Source organism: Pelodiscus sinensis, chromosome 16 (genome assembly GCF_052426305.1).
Source record: "Pelodiscus sinensis isolate ZL-2025 chromosome 16, ASM5242630v1, whole genome shotgun sequence".
Taxonomy (NCBI): Eukaryota; Metazoa; Chordata; order Testudines; family Trionychidae; genus Pelodiscus; species Pelodiscus sinensis.
Window position 1 is genome coordinate 3,027,768 of NC_143067.1, and position 17,289 is coordinate 3,045,056.

Here is a 17,289-nt window from a genome sequence, read left to right on the forward strand (position 1 = left end):
AATTTTAGTGTATTATGGCCACTGGTATAATGTCACTTTCTTTTTCCGCATTTTTCTTTTGAAAGGCAATTGCTGTGTGTTATTCATCCCTGTGTCTCTTTGAAAGAGATCATTGCTTATGTGTATCATCAAACGATGCACCGTATTAGCATCATCTGTTTCAGGGTTTGTTATTAGAATGTTGTAGGGTCCGGAAATGGCGCTGCAGTTTTTGGCACGGAAAATAAAAGTTATTTTTATTTGGCATGTTTGTCATGATCTTTTGCGGCCAAGTTCCTCCTTTAATGGCTTCAGAACAAGAATCTTTGGGGTCCAAATCAGAAGGAATCATTTTCCATAGGGGAATGAAATATGAACGAATTCTGCCATGAGGTAAGCTGGTAAAACTCCCTGGAAATCATTTACGCCAGAGTTGATTTTAGCACTGCACAGCCAAAGAGGAATGAATTTACCAAGAACTCATTTTTAAGGATTTCAAGTTTAGTTAAAACCTATCAATTCCAATTGGTCATATATTCCTACTGCAGAAACCCGCACCAACATTAGCAACCCAGTTGGGTCTCAGCAGTCGGGTTGGTGACATTGATATCCATGGGATGGGACTGTTCTGTCAATCCGAGACATCCAGACACACATCCAGAGGAACATCTGGCAGGGTGTTGACACAAGTTGTTGGCGCATAGTTGAGGTGCGCCCCCTGCTGTGCCTAACATCTCTGAGGATATGTCTACACTACAAAGTTAGTTCAAACTAACAGCCATTAGTTCGAATTAACTTTTATAGGGGCTACACATACAAACCGCTAGTTCAAATTTAAATCGAACTAGTGGAGTGCTTAATTCGAACTAGGTAAACCTCATTCTATGAGGAGTAATGCCTAGTTCGAATTAAGTAGTTCGAATTAGTGCTGTAGTGTAGACATACCCTGAGCTTATGATGTTGCTAGACAAAAGACTTCAGAATCCAAGACCTAAGTTCACTTGAAAACTCAAAAAGAACAGGAAAATTACAGGTATGATCTGATTATCTGGTGTCCAGATCCTCTGGAGATGAGTGAATTGAAGCCTTATTGATTAGATAAATAGATTAAATCATTTGTTGTTTTCTTGGAAAGTATCATCTCTCTGTTCTCCTAAGAGACTGAGAGTCTAGACTCCTGCTACTGATCCCAACCATTGAATTCATGTGTGATGTGACTCCTGTATGCCTCAGTTTACCCACCTATAAAATTGATGATATAAAGCCTCAGATGCAAAGTGATTCTTAATTAACCAATGTTTGCCAACTGCTTCAATAGCCCCAGATCAAATGTTAGAATTGCCTGAAATGGAATTTCTTCCGTAAGTTGCAGCTGATCCAATAAATGAAAGATAGATACTACTTTAATGACCAATTTGACTTAAATCCTGTAAGAAGATGCACGCAATTAAATCCTGCCCCTCCCCCCCCAGTCAATGGCAAACCTTAGATTGACTTCAACTGGGTCACAAGCTCACTCATGACCTTCAATGCCACTAGAAATCCCAACATTTCAAAACTTAGTTTCATCCAAAATAAAGACAAAAAGTCAAAATTGAAAAATTTTGCATGTGAAAATTGCTTTGACCTTAGAGAAACAATTTGTTTCAAATGTATCATTTCCACTTTTACTTTGTAGCACAACACACTTTGGTCAAATCAGAATTTTCCAGTGGAAACCCCTGTTGCAATTTTCTACCCGCTTGAGTGGACATATCTCCAGGATGTGACATTTAGTTTCATGTAAATGAATCCACTCTCCGTGGGTGGTTCCCCATCTGTGACTCCAAGGTTTTTACTGATCTGTAGCGGAAAATGTGTGTTGTGTTTGGATGAGCAATGAAGGGCCCGCTTGGATTTTCTCAACAATACTCAATTTTTCTTAAAACAAAGACATGCTCTGAGAAAGCCAGAGGGGTTGGATACATATCTCACTCTCTGGGATAAACCAGCACTATTTCCGTTATATGTGTGATGCACAGTTTAGAGCAAGCCAAACTCCTCTGCCAGTGAGAGGCACTCACAACTGCGAACAAGTAACGTGCCAGACAAACATGAACCAACGAACACCAGTGAAATCGATGATGTTACACCAGTGATGGATTTAGCTCTCTGGTATTTTAGCTAAGGCACTAGAACAGATTTGGGGGAGGGCGATGCTGACCTGCATCCCCCTTACTCCTTCTGTGTCCCTGACCGCCCTATAGTGGGGAGGCCGGCAAGTGGGACCCCACACATGGGGTGCACAGCCAGAACCCTGGGGCCAGCAGCAGAGTCCCCAGGTGCAGAGCAGGTGGCCAGGAGGGACCTTGGGGCCTACAGTCGAGTCCCAGGGGATGGTGGCTGAGCAGGTTCACAGGCTGGCAATGGAGTTTGGGCAGCTGATGGCCTAAGATGCCCAAAATCTGGGGGGTGTTGCATGGGTGTGGGATGTAGCGGTGCAGGGGGTGCTGCATGTATAATTCATTCTATACTAACAGGGCTGCAATGTAATGTACAGCGATCATGTGCAATAAGTTACACCATCTAAAACCAAAGCACTGTAAAGCTGCCAGCTCACATCTTCCAAGAAGGCTAAGAAATAATCTGCCTCTTCGTGCTTCTATTGGCTTTTATCAGAGTTCTATCTATGCCGTATGTTTGCCCGATATAAACCTACTTCAAACCGCTAGCCATCCGCGACAGTGTTGTACCCCTAAAAATGCGTCGTCATAGATTCATAGATGTGAAGGCCAAGAAGGGACTTTTAATACGTGAAAGGATTCTTCGAATCCAAGTCTGCTTTGCTATCTCTTAAAGAAAGTTAATCACAACTGGAACTGGTTTAGAAGTGACAAATTTTGTAAGTGCTTGTCTACAAATGCTAGAAGTGCTTTGCATTAAAGGAAAATATTGATATAACAGATATTACAGAAACTTGGCGGCAAGCTGATAATCAATGGGCCATGGTAATTCTAGGGTACAAAATGTTTAGGGGTGACAGAGTAGGTCATGTAGGTGCGGGGAGGGGCACTACATGTAAAAGAAAGCATAGAGTCAAGTAGAATAAAAATCTTAAAAGAATCAAACTGCCCCACCGATTCTCAATGGGTAGAAATGTCTAGAATAATAAGAGAATAGCAGTAGGTGACACATCTGAGGAACTGTCCCAGAGTCAGGAGATTTTGGAATTAATTGATAAATGAAACTGTAATAAATCAGGATCAGATTATATCCCCTCCCTCCCCCGCCCCTCCCTCGGCCCAGAGTTCTGAAGGAAGTGAAATGTGAAATTGCAGAACTACTAACTGGGTATGTAACCAATCGCTTACATCAGATGGATGGTGGATAGCTAATGTAAATGCTGATTTTTAAAAATGCCTTCAAAGGTGATCCTGGCAATTACAGGCCTATAAACCTAATCTGATATCAGTACCAGGCCAATTGATTGAAACTATAGTAAAGAACACAATTACCAGACACGCAGATAAACATGATGGCTATGTCTACACTGCACCCGTTTGGCGCAAGAAATATGCAAATTAGGCAAAGCGTGGAATATCGCCGTGCCTCATTTGCATAGTTAATGAGGCTCCATTTTTACACAAGAGGCTTTTCCTCAAAAAGGAGCCATCTACACGGCTCCTTTTTGCGCAAAAACCCCTTCTTGCGCAAGAGCCATTCTTCCGCATTTTTTTCCAGGAAAAACGGCTCTTGCGCAAAAGCCTCTTGCGCAAAAATGGAGCCTCATTAATTATGCAAATGAGACATGGCAATAGTCCACACTTCATCTCATTTGCATATTTCTTGCGCCAAACAGGCGCAGTGTAGACATAGCTGACGTGTTGGGGAAGAGTCAGCATAACACGGCTTGTGTAAAGAGAAATCATGCTTCACCAATCTACTAGAATTTTTTAGGGTACAAACAAGCATGATCCAGTGGATATAGCACATGCGGATTTACAGAGAACCTTCGACAACTTCGCTCACCAAAGGCTCTTAGGGAAAGCAAGCCATCATCATGGCAGAAAAGGGACTGTGTCCTCTCATAGATCAGCAACTCACTAAAAGACAGGAAACAAAGAGTAGGAAGAAATGGTCAGTTTTCACCATGGGGAAAGATAAACAGCAAGGTCCTCCAAGGATCCATCCTAGGATCTTATATTCAGTATATTCTTAAATGATCTGGAAAAAAGATGACTTGGGAGTGGCCAAATGTGCAGATGTTACAAAATTACTCAAGATAGTTAAGGTGAAAGGTGACTGAGAGAAGCTACAAAGGGATCTCGCCAAACACTATGGATCTGCTAAATATTTGAGAGAGTTTGTGTGTCCATCTGTCTGTCTGTTTCTTCAAGAATTCCTCCTCAACAGTTAGCTCTAGGACCACCAAGTTCAGTATCCAGCTTTCGCTCGTCATAACTTAAAGCAAGGCGAGAGTTTGGCTGTGCCAGGAAAATGGGATGTGCTTGGAATGAGACTGCATCCCATAAAGCCATACAGAGAAGAGACAGAATCACCAAGCAGATGAAAGGGCTGTCTGGGGGCACCCACCTGCCATCCAGGAGTGCCCCATTCCCAAGCCCTATCACACACCCCCCGATGCCCATTAGGGAGGGTGGAAGGCACTGAAATGCCCCCCGATTCATATGGGAACATTGCTGGCTGTTCCCCTCATCAGGGAGCAAGGGGAAAGTGCAGAGTTTGCTGCATTCCTCACTCTGGATGGGGGGTGCAGGGGACAGATGAACCTGGACCTGCCCCAGCCGGGGGACATGCCCCCTCCCTTGGCTGTGCCCACTGGAGCAGCATCCTCCATGGTGCTTCTCACCTGGGCCCAAGCGGCAGTGGTAAGAGGGGGCTGGGGTTGTTTATTTCGAAATAACAGAATGGCTGTGTAGACACTCCCGTTGTTATCTCGGAATAACAGTGCAGTGTAGACGCATCCTAATAGGCCTCCTCTGGAATCACAGTGCAAGTTGCCTTCCCCAGCCCCACCACAATCTGAACAGGCACTCTGGCGAGTCAGGAGCGGCCGGAGGGCTGTATTAGGGCCATGGGCAAGACGCAGCCCGCAGGCGACAGCAGGGAGATCGCCATGAGCTGCAGGCCAAGCACCAGACATAGGGGGCATGGCGCTCTTACAGAAAGGGCTTGGCCAAGAAGGGCTGTGACAACTCCCTTTGCAAGGGGGAGAGACGATAGCCCTGCATGCCAGGGAGCAAGGGACTGAGCAGCTTCCAAGGGAAATGGGGGGGGCACCATGCTGGGGGGGGGGGCGCCAAAATGCCAGTTTGCCCAGGATGCCATTTTCCCTAAGGCCAACCCTGGTTATGAACCTCACTTTTTTTCAATCCACTTTGAAGGGTCTGTCCACCAGGGAGACATCTTTGTGCTTGCTCCATAGGATGGCATCCAAATCTTCCAGACGTGGTCAATAGGTTGATGACCTGTCCATGAGGATGGGTTAAAAAAAAAGCCAGATTTCAAACTCCACAAAGGCCGAGCTATGGAGATGCAGCTCATGAATCAAAATTAGGTTTCAAACCATCAAACTTTGCAATAACGGTGCGGACGAATGCTCACAAAGCCGGGGGTGGGGGGTTAATGAATAAACAGTGCTGTTAAGACTTCCTCCAGTGGAGGGAAATGACAGAGGAGGTTGACCATATTGTTTCTAAGAGGTGCATTTGACTGGAGTCCTTATTGGAAAAGAAAAGAAAAGAAAAGAAAAGAAAAGAAAAGAAAAGAAAAGAAAAGAAAAGAAAAGAAAAGAAAAGAAAAGAAAAGAAAAGAAAAGTTACTATCTGAACCCAAATAATGACTGACAACATTACCTAATGCCTTTCACTTAAAGATTAGATAGATAGATAGATAGATAGATAGATAGATAGATAGATAGATAGATAGATAGATAGATAGATCGATCGATCGATCGATCGATCGATCCCTGGGTAATATATGAAAATCATTTTTACTTGTATTTTATATCATCCAATGGCCTATATATATAAATATGAATCACAAGATGCATTTATTATCGTGAATATTTACTTTCTATCCTCCCTTTACTGTGTAGCTTTGTGTTTGCTCAATTGTGCCATAGCTTTGGTTGTATCAGCTTGTGCCTTTGATGCTGTATACACATGTGGGACACCACTAAATGCTTTGCTCAGTTACATTCTGTACAACACTTAGCACAACTGTCGAGTACCTTGTAACAGGACATAATAATCCTGGAGGAGCTGGAGAGAATACCACGGTGGAGAACTTAGCCTGTGCCTGGAAGGCTTTATCAGACACAGCTAAGCAAGTCAGGAGTGTGAGATAAGGAACCATGGGAGTAACAGTCAATAATTTTAAGCTGCAACATGCTGTTCTCTTGAATCACACCCTTCCATTTCATTTCTACAGCACTGCCAACTTCTAGCATTCAAAAATGCAGGATTCAGGCTCCCAAAGCATTTAAAAATCATGAGGCTTCAAAAAAAAAAAGGCGGGGGGGGGGGATTCTTTTTTATGGACAACTCTTAGAGCTAGACGCTTTAGTTGTAGTGAAAAGTGAAATTCTTCTTCCCGTGACTCTCAGAGCTGGGGCTGTAAGAAAGATGTCCAGTTTCACAAAACTCGTGCTTAGCTCTTGCAGACAGGCAGCACTGTTATGGTCTGTGCAGGATTTCAGTGGAGAAACTTTTCACTTTCTCAGCCAACACAGAATCCTTACTGTTATTTTCCAAGGCATTACTTTGGGCCAACCAGTCTCTCAAATTTTAACCTAATTCAGACCCTGACACTGCTAGGTGCTAAAGCATATGCCTGACTTTGAGTTGTCCCATTCACTTTAATGAGACTACTCCTGTGCTTACCGTTAATACTCACCAAAGGGGCAGATCAGAACTTACTAAACCCTTAAACCAAAATCCATTGGGCCCCGTTTTGCTATCACTTGCGCCATCGGATGTTTTTACATGTTCCATTATTTAAGAACACTGAGATGACCACCCAGGACATAAGACTCTTGATCTGAAACACTAGCTGTGTTATGCCAAAAGTAGATACTCAGTGTATTGCTTTTTACTTTCAGTCCTCGAAGTCCAGAAATGGAAGAGAAAATGCAGTTGCCAAAGCCGAAGAAACAAACTGAACTGCTTTTAATTTCAGATAGTTCAATACAATTATTTGTTAGCGCCATGGAGGAGTACTGGAGCAATCCTGCTTTACCCAGATGAATTTCCCATGACAAATGATATTGGCTCATCGTTTGCGGTAATGATTGAATTCCAGTATGTTCCTTTCTCTAACACAAGGGGAGGGCTGCAAAGACTTCTTGTTTTCCTTGGGACATTTGTTTCCAATTCTGCAAGCGCTGCGAATGGGGTTATTTTTGTAGCGACGTTATGAAAGCACTGCATTTTATGCTCCATGTTAGAGTTAATTATAAATCACTCACAGTGCACGGCCCACAACAAAGTTCTCAGACCCAGAAACTGAATCATTTGTGATCAGTGTTCTCCGGCCCCTGCGCTTGCTCTCTCTCTCTCTCTCTCTCTCTCTGTCAGTTGCTCTTGGGGGAAGGGAGGGGGCGTTATTTTAAGATGTTTTTATTGGCTTTGAAATATAAAGTGTCAGTTCCAAGGTCTTTTTTTCCCAGAGCAAGATAAACTCCTTTGGGCCATACATCATGGGCTTTTGCATTGCTTGACAGGACCTCACATCTGAATGCCTTTGCAATACCATATCTGATGACTTATGGGAGGCTTGTAGTTTTTCAGGGGGGGCGTAGCATGAAAAGCCCCTTTCAGTAGCTTTGGGCTTAGTCCCAGGCTTGATTCTTTAACACTTTCAATAACAACATTTCTTCCTTTAAAAAACAATACATGCCTGTAACTGGCTGCCTCCCTGTTTACTTAGGTTGTGGTTTCATGTCTCTTAGAGAGTTGCTTTGTTTTGTTGCTGCGTTGTTGTTTTACATTAACAGCTTAGCTCTTGTGTGGATTTCATATTCGTTCGAGGGTCAGGCATGTTCCATAAAGCAGATTAAGGCAGAAAATTCAGGTCAGAGGATCACAACAAGTTCTGGTACCGGAAATTTAAGACTCCTCTCCCACTAACATATTTAATGTCAGGTTTGATTTGAAAGCACGGTGCTTACAAGTGTAGAGAATTTAATCAAGTTTCCTCTTTTACTGAAAAGGATGAAAATCCAGCTTTTTTTTAAAATAAACTGCCTGGTTTTTATCTGTGACTGTCACAGTATTGTTTCCTTTCTAGGAGCTGAGTGCCTGTCAGTGACAGTAAGAAGGGATTGCCTTTGCAAACAAATCATTATTAACTCAATTAGGCACCAGTTCAGTAAGGCACTTAAGCACATGCTTAAGTCCAGCCATACTCAAGACATGCTTCACTTGAGCGGGGTGCTTAAGTCTCGGTGAATTCAATGGAACATTCAAAAATCACGAGCTTGGCTTAAAAATCATTGGATTTGGGGGGGAAATGTTTTGGATTGTGTGGTTTTTTTCTCTGCAATCATAAAGGCCAGAAACGGAGTTGCTTTATACATGAAAACTTAACTTCAGTGGGCTTAACTTTAAGCAATGTTTACATGCTGTCCTGAATAAACACACTTTCCTCCACAGAGAACTTAACTCATCGGATCAGCTTATTGCAATACAATCTCCTCTTTAAGGAAGCTCTTTGCAAGACCCGTGAAATATACTTGTCAGAGGAACATGGATGCCATGGTATAACGAAACATTTGTAATGGACATCAGCAGAGGTAGGGTCAGAGACCAGAAACATTACATAGATGTTACAGTCCCCAGTGGTGGCAGGGAAAGAACTCACCTGCTTGATACAGATAGTAGCTGGGAATAATTTACAAATCTGGTCACTATTGCCTTTGAAATAAAGGCATTCAATGCAGAATGCAAATAACAAAGCAAAACACAGAGCTATAAATGGCACACGAGGCTTGCCTGTGATTGTGAAAGTAAGTCCTTGTGCTGGAGTAAGGCGAAGAAAGACTCAGAAGACAAGTCTATTTTGCAGCCATGCTGGCACTAAAGAAATTTCTTTCTGGGAAACAACCCCCTCCCATCAAATGGAGTGGATGATATAGGGGCTCAATTAACTCCAGACACAAACCAGTGTCGCTCCAGCATGGAACATCCTGCTTTTTCTCTCCTGGAATTGCAGCCACCTATGGTGTTTTGGGAACTGAGCTGAGACTCAGAAGACTTGGATTCAGTTCTCCCCTCGGCCACCATCCCGCTGGCAGAGCTTGGGCAAGTCCCTTCTCCTCCCAGTGCCTCAGTTTCTCCTCCCTACAATGAGAATAACCGCACCGGTCTCCTCTGCAAGGTGGGTTGAGATCTAACGAAGGAAAGTGCTGTGTGGGAGCCAGGTTTGATTATCATTGTCCATGATCCCACCTGGCACCGGAAAAAGTACTAATGACAATAAATCTGGTTAGCCCAACTTCTGAGTCTTTTCCTCGCCTCTCCATAAGCCTCGGGCTTCCCGTATTTTTTTAAAAAATCACCCCGAGAGTCCGTTGATATGAGTAGATGTAACCCACGCACCTAATGTGGTTCACTGGCCTATGGAGTGGCACTTAGACCACTTACAGCAAGAGTTAAGAACAAGGGAGCTCTACAGCCTAAAGCGAGAGCCAGCTGGCTTTCTAGCTCAAGCTGTAGATGGTGCTTGGTCCTGCCGGGAGGGCCGGGGACTGGACTGGCTGACCTGTGAGGTCCCTTCCAGTTCCAGTGTTCTATGAGTCTATGATTTTTCCAGCTGGGAAGGGATAAGAAATCAAACCTCTTAGAAAGGAAGCTGTAAAGCCGCGTTCTCAAAGCCAGCCCACAAGACACATTGCCAGCCCAGCTGTGGGCGTTGGAAGAGGCAGGCCCCCAGGGGCGCTGGAAGCCTGTGTATTCTACGGCAGAACAGAGAAAGGGGAAATAGCTAAGTCAGTATCCCCCTTCCTGCCCCTACAGAACATGACCCCATGACACCTATGCAAGCACATGCTGGTTAGCCACACATGATGCATGCACACGCCTCGCCTCCCTTGCCCGCCTTGCACAAACATGTGACATTCACGTGTGTCACATGCTCAGGCACGCACACACGTGTCGTCAGAACAGAAGCCTCCAGCGGGTGGGAGATAAAGCCGCGCATCTCAGCGGGGCGCGGGGGGAGGTCTCCTGCATGTAGCGGCTGCTCTGGATGCTTAGAAACCGGACCAGGAACAGAGCGGCAGAGGGTCAGCACCACGCTGGCGCCATCCCATGGCAGGCACTGCTCAGAATTGCAAGGCAGCAGCAGCAATAGGGGAGCAAAGGGACCAGTGGCTGGCCCCGTGCACCAGACAAGCTTTCCAGTGTCGCTGATGTGGCTTTTCCTTCTATGTAATGGAAACCTGAACTGTCCCCGGAGAGTTGGACTGCACCAAAGCCTATGACTCAGTCTCAGAGGACCTGGGGGCAAGGTGTGGTTGGCGTGGCTCTGCAGCCCTGGACAGGTAGAGCCTCTGGAGGAAGAGGCGGGGCCTCAGGAAGAAGGGGTGGGGTTTAAGGGGAAGGGATGGTGCCTTGGGAGGAAGGGGTGGGGCTTCAGGGGAAGGGGTGGGGTTTAAGGGGAAGGGATGGTGCCTTGGGAGGAAGGGGTGGGGCTTCAGGGGAAGGGGTGGTGCCTTGGGAGGAAGGGGTGGGGCTTCAGGGGAAGGGGTGGTGCCTTGGGAGGAAGGGGTGGGGCTTCAGGGGAAGGGGTGGTGCCTTGGGAGGAAGGGGTGGGGCTTCAGGGGAAAGGGTGGTGCCTTGTGAGGAAGGGATGGGGCTTCAGGGGAAGGGGTGGTGCCTTGGGAGGAAGGAGCAGGGCCTTGGGAAGAAGGGGTGGAGTTTGGGAGAAAGGGGTGGGGCTTTGGGGGAAGAGGCGGAGCCGAGGGCAGTCAGCCTTTAGCACCTCCCAGAACACAGCGTTGGGCCCTCCTCCCCAGCCCTTATCACAGCACAGAGTGACGATGGCCAAAAGCTCCAGGCCCCTTTGCAAGTGCCCCCTTTAGCCACACGTCGGCAGGCCCGTTCAGCAGCCCTGTGGCTAAGCCGCCCGCAACACAGCTCAGGAAGGATGGCGCAAAAGGGGCCACCCCAGTGCACGGCACAAGGCCGACCTGCTTCACACCAGCTGCATAGGAACCCAAGGGACTATTCTAGCCCCCAGAATCAGCTGAGGTGGAACAACCGCCCGGGCCTCACCCCTTCGTTTGGCTCCGTCCCAGCAGCGCAACCTGGCCCCCAACCCAGTGTAACAGGCTCGGCGCAGGCTGCAACGTCAGGCGGGGCTTCTGCATGGCCAGGCAGAGCTCGTACGCGCTGCCTCTTCCCAGTGCCCGCATGGGGGCTACAAGTGAGCGCCAGGATGTCCCTGCATTAGGCTGGGACCTGTCTGTATAACGATTGCAGCCAGGGTCAGTTATAGGGATGGAAAATCCCAGTTAATCAATTCACCGATTAAGTGGGATCCCAGCTGCAGGATGGGGGGAGGGGGGCAGCTTCTGCTCCTGCCCACTCTCACACTTGCCTCCCCCCACATTTAGGGTGGCTGCTGCTGGCCCCACTCTTGGATTCCTAGGCTCCTGGTCCCGGCCCTCCCATCTGGGGCGGGGGGGGGGGGGATTCCCAAGCCCTGCAGGGCTGCAGCAGGCTGGGGATGGGGGGCTGCTCCCGAGTGCCAGTTAACCTGTACCCAGTAAGCATCAGCAGTTAAGGGTTCACATCCCTACACAGTTCCCCTCCGGCTTCTCTAACACAGCACAGGGGGTGGCCTGCCCTCGACAGCGGCAGGAGCCGAGTAATGCACAAGGGAGTGGTAAGAGCTACAGTCTTTTCAGGTCAGCTGCACCTGGCCCCACGTGTTAAACAAACATCACGTTCATCTTAAACACAGAGAGAGGCCCCACCCAGGCCCCAGCTCCCTCACAGAGCGGGGCACAAAAACTAAAGGCAGCTGAGTCCTGGGATGGTTCGGAGCCAGTTCGTAAGTCCAGAGTCCACACAGCACGAGCTGAGCTGATCTCTAGCCACACCCCGCTCGGCATGTGTAAAGAGCACGCCTGCCCTGTGTAAATAGCTGCAGGGGCTCAGAGAGAAGGATTCATTTATCAGCGGCTCCTGTATTCACACACAGTAACAGCCCCATGACCCCAGGTGAGAATCGCAGACGAGATTACATGCTTAATTGCCTCGCACTGTATCCGATTCCTTGAACGTCGCCAAATCTTTGGAAATATCCAAGGCGGCTCTTCATTGGTAGGCAGCGGCTGGCGTATGAAAATCTCCCTGGGCTCCCTCATTGTTAGGGTTGCCAGATGGTTTCAACAAAAATACCGGACACGCTTGCTATGACATCACAATCGACATTGCATCGTATTTAGAAAATCACGGACATTTCTATTTTCTCAATTTGTTTCCCAAACAGAAAGCTCAAATACTGGACTGTCTGGTTCAAAACAGGACCCCTGGCAACCGTACACATTGTAATGGTGTTAGCTCCATGAAAGCGCCTTGCCACTGCGTCTCCCTTCGGGCAGCTGGCCCTGTTTCTGGCTTACGGCGCGACAGCTGCTCTGTGACCCTGGCTCCATTATTAGCCGGCGAACCCAGAAGGGGAGATGCAAGCCACACACAGGCCTTGAGTCTGATGACAACGCAGCACCCCAATTCAGCCTGGGTGAGCAGTCTGTCTCAGTGGCCTGCTCTGTTTTCCCTGGGGAGCACAGGGCTTTTTTTCTTCCACCTGGAGGGCCTCATGCTGTCGGTTCGAGCCTGGGCCTTGTTTGTCAGGAAAGGGCGAATCAGGTAGGGTGGCCAGATAGTTTCACACAAAATACCAACACCGGACACCTGACAACCCTAGAATCATGTGATGCATCTCCGGAGCCTCCGACTGGCTGAGCCTGGCCCTTGTGACCGGAAGGGCCAACCCAGATCAGTGGAATTCATTGCGATTGTTTTCACAACACAAGAAGTTGTGTGTTAGCCGAGTCTCGGGCGCAAATAGAAGAGTCACAACATGCCCCTGGATTGGATTGGCTGATTCTGGCTGCGGCCCAGCATGCCATTAGCTCCGATACATCCCCCGCTCACAGGCTGCTTTGCATCTGGCTCACATAACCTGCTTCTGAAACGTCAGCGAGATCTGAGTTCTGGTTTTGCAGCAGACAGGAGATCTTATCTCTGTGTCTCCCTGCCAGACGCCTGTCCGCACCCCGGCCGATCCCCACCATGGGAGCAAGAGCTGGCTCGCGATCATTCTTTTATAGTTTGGTTCACAGAACTGTCCCAATACAATGACAGCAGGCTGTTTCCCTGGGAGTAGGGGGCTGGCATCTTATCAGGACAGAAGCAAGATCCTGCTTGCGGGAAAGTGACCAAACAAGGCTCCCCTGAGAGCAAGCAAGCAGAAACTTGTTGTACCCAAACCACGGCAGGGCCCCTCTGACCACAAGAACACTGGGTTTGTCCTCTTCCGAATCTGCCAGCTATAGCGATTGCGTGCCCACATTTGCGAAGCCTTTTGAAAGCAACACTTGGAAGGGCTTGCTCATCTGCCATAAATATCACTAGCACAGTCTAAAGCAGCGTTTCGTAAAGCGTGTTCCGCTGCACACCGGTGTGCAACGAGGCAGTCGGAGGTGTGCCGCAGAGAGAACAGAATTCAAAATGGCCACCCTTAAAGGGCCAAGCCTCCTTTTTTTTTTTTTTTCCTCTCAATAACTTTGCCTGGGAGCTTTTTGTTTTCTCATCAAAAAAATTCGTGGTGTTCCCCATAAAAGAAAAAAATAGTTTAGTGTTCCTTGGTCTTAAAAAGTTTAAGAAACACGGGTCTAAAGGGACCACATACAAAGGGAAGGTCACTGCTGTTATCAGAATTATCTATGCCGGGGTGGGGAACCTAAGGCCTGGGGGCTGGATGTGGCCTCTGGATTGCCTGGATCCAGAGCCTGAGGCTCAGGGTTCCCCCTAGCATTGGGGAGCCTGTGCTGGTGCTCTAGCGCCCATCCCCCCACCCCCACCCCACACACACACAGACACACATTCCTCCCAGTGGGGCTGGAACAGACAAAATCTATTAGCCTAGGCCCCTCTAGGCTCTGGCATGGGGAGGGGGGAGGAAGTAGGGAGTGTCTTTCTCTTTCTCAGTCTGGGGCCACATCAGTGAGGGGTTTTTTGTTTTGTTTTAAACTCATAGACTCATAGACTTTAAGGTCAGAAGGGACCATTATGATCATCTAGTCTGACCCCCTGCACAGTGCAGGCCACAGAATCTCACCCACCCACACCTGGAATAATCCTCTCACCTAGATCTCAGATATTGAAGCCTTCAAATAGTTTAAAGACCCCAAAATGCAGAGAATCCTCCAGCTGTGATCTGTGCCCCATGCTACAGAGCAGTGGTCCCCAACCGTTAGATGCTCCCGGGCGCCCGGGGGTGGGGCCACTCACACGCCGGGCGTCCGGGGGGTGGCGCCACTCACGCGCCGCGCGCCAGGGGCGGGGCTGGCCCAGGTTGTCGGCGGGCGCGCACAAATTCCCCGGCAGGCCCAATAGCGCTCGCGGGCACCGCGTTGGGGACCACGGCTACAGAGGAAGGCGAAAAACCTCCAAGGCCTCTGCCAATCTACCCTGGAGGAAAATTCCTTCCCGACCCCAAATATGGTGATCAGCTAAACCCTGAGCATGTGGGCAAGACTCACCAGCCAGACACCCAGAAGGTTCTCTATAGTAACTCCTATCATCCCTCCATTGGCCTATTTCCCACTGATAATGAAAGATCAATTAGTAACCAAGATCATGTTATCTCATCAAACCATCCCATGGTTTGTTTTGTTTTGTTTCGCTTCTCACTTGTGCGTGGCCCCCGACTGATTTTTCTGTGGGTCAGCGGCCCCCTGACCTCAAAAAGTTTCCTCGTCTAAGCATTCTTGCTCATATCACAGCAACACACCAGTAAAGCCAAATATATAACAGGGCCTCTGAAACAACAATCACAACATTTGCTAGGACACCGTTCCCCGAGCACAAAATCCCGTTATGGGGGAGATTTGCGCAAGCACAAAGGGCAATCAGATGCTCTGCTCCCATCTGTGTCTTTGAAAATCTCACCTCTCTAGACAAAATTCCCCTTTACATGCACAATGCCTTGCTCATGCATGAAAAGAGAGGGCCTTGGAGTATGCAGACTAGCGTTGGGTCACATTTTTCCAACAAATCGTTTATTCAATAAGACGTGACGTTTCGGTTGACCTGAAAGTTTACTATTGGCAATATTTGACACAAAACACTTTGGTCATTAAGAAAATGGCCAAAAGAGAAGATGGAGGTAGATGTGCTGTATTTGTCACCATGGCAACCACCATCCTATTATAATCCTTGGCACATGCTTAGGGCATTCACCCCTAGAATGTGAAACCTGAGGTTCAAACATTGGCTTGCGAACAGTCCTGAAATGGGATTTTTCAAATTAAAATATTCCCCTACATTTTCAAATTCACTTAAATCTGAAATGATTTTTTTTCCAGACCTGCCACCAAACAGACAAATCAGTTATTTGTTCCGCTCTAAAGCCAACAGCTGTGTTCCCAGACCGCACGGGTACAGTCTGAGGGATCAATCCAGCGGGGTTTGATTTATCATGTCTAGTATAGACGCGATAAATCAACTGCTGAGCACTCTCCCATCAACTGTGGTACTCCACCAAGATGAGAAGTGTAAGCAGAGTTGATGGGAGAGCATCAGCAGTTGACTTACCATGGTAAGCAGACGTAAGTACGTCGACTTCAGCTACATTATTCGTGTATTTCCTGAGAGACCTCTGTGAAAATGTAGCCCATCATGAATACACATTTATCACAGGGATTATCACAAGGCCTCCAAGATTTTACCCTAAAGCCCCGTGGGACAGCCGGCAAGTTCGATTTTATTTCATGTGGCATTAATCACAAGATAACTGTGAAATTGCTGCCTGAAATCCTGCCGCTAGAAGACCCTTCGTCTGGCAAGAAGAAAGTACATTCTTCGGGGAAGAGGACAGAAGCAATCAGTTAAAGGTTGGTTCTTTGTCCAGGCTCAGGGCTTTCCTGTTCTCCTGCCACAAGTGTGTCAGCTCTGTTAAGTGCAATAAACAAACGAGTGCATGGCAGAGCGGGGTGTCGAGCTGCAGCACGCCAGTAAAGCCAGCCACTGCCTGAGTGGCTTTGCTTGTCGGATGCGTTAGTGCAATTATTCCACTAGATGTCAGAGCCGGGCTCAGAGCGGCCAGGCAGGGCCCAAGCACCCCCTAGACTCTGCAATACTGAGCGGGGAACCTGATCTCACACGTGGGCTGTGTAGCACAGGAGAAAGATCGGGGGGGGGTCATTTTGAGGGGGTGCCGCTCTGCTTTTCTTACGCAAGGCAAGAGATTTGCTCTGTTTAGCTGAGGAAAGAGACGCCCAATGAGCTTTAATGTCTGCCGTCTGCACTGGCTGCGGGTGAAGCTAAGGGCTCTACTCAAGCGCTTGCTGATAGCCCACCGACCCTTTCATAATTTGGGTCTCAGACAAGTCTTTGCCCGCCTCCCGCCCCGCCTCCCGCTCTCAGGCCAGGCTTATGCTACAGCAGCGGTGGGCAACTTGCGGCCTATTAGGCTGCTATGCGTGTGCAGGCCCAGTGATGGGGATGAGGGGGGCCAAAAGGGGCAGTGGCCCCAGGGCCCGGAGATTCAAAGGGGCCCACAACTCCTGGCCACGGCCACTGTACTAAGGCAGAAGAGGTGGCCGAAGGCCAGGGCCAGCGGAAGCACCGAGTGTTAGTGCAATTTGACCCGGCAAAACTGCCCTTTTCCGGCCACCGGTTGTTTCGTACTTGGTGGCTGGTTTTCTAGACAGGCGCAAAGCGACACCTAGTCGCAATTTAGAACATAAGAACAGCCAGAGTGGGTCAGACCGAAGCCCAGTGTCCTGTCGGCCGACAGTGGCCAATACCAGGTGCCCCAGAGGGAGTGAACAGAACCAGGAACCATCAAGTGATCCCTCCCCTGTCGCCCATTCCCAGCCCCTGACAGACAGAGGCTAACGACACCCTCCCTTTGCACAGTGTGGCAGGGATCTATGCCGGTGTAGCTGTAACAGTCCAGCACGCCGAGTGTAGACGTAGCCTAAGGGGCTGCTCCTTACCCCCTGCTTCCAATTCAGGGCTACGTCTAGACCGGCATGATTTTCCGGAAATGCTTTTAACGGAAACGTTTTCC

The 17,289-nt window shown here is 48.2% G+C and overlaps 1 long non-coding RNA gene across 1 annotated transcript in view; it reads left to right on the forward strand.

The window, feature by feature from the left end:
* LOC142818755 (uncharacterized) overlaps window positions 1-10,144 on the forward strand; it is a 32,011-nt gene extending 21,867 nt beyond the window's left edge. The window contains exons 2-3 of the long non-coding RNA XR_012896410.2: window positions 7,082-7,263; window positions 8,634-10,144. This is a non-coding gene — a long non-coding RNA (uncharacterized LOC142818755). The remainder of the gene's footprint in view (window positions 1-7,081; window positions 7,264-8,633) is intronic.
* The last annotated feature ends 7,145 nt before the right edge of the window (window positions 10,145-17,289 follow it).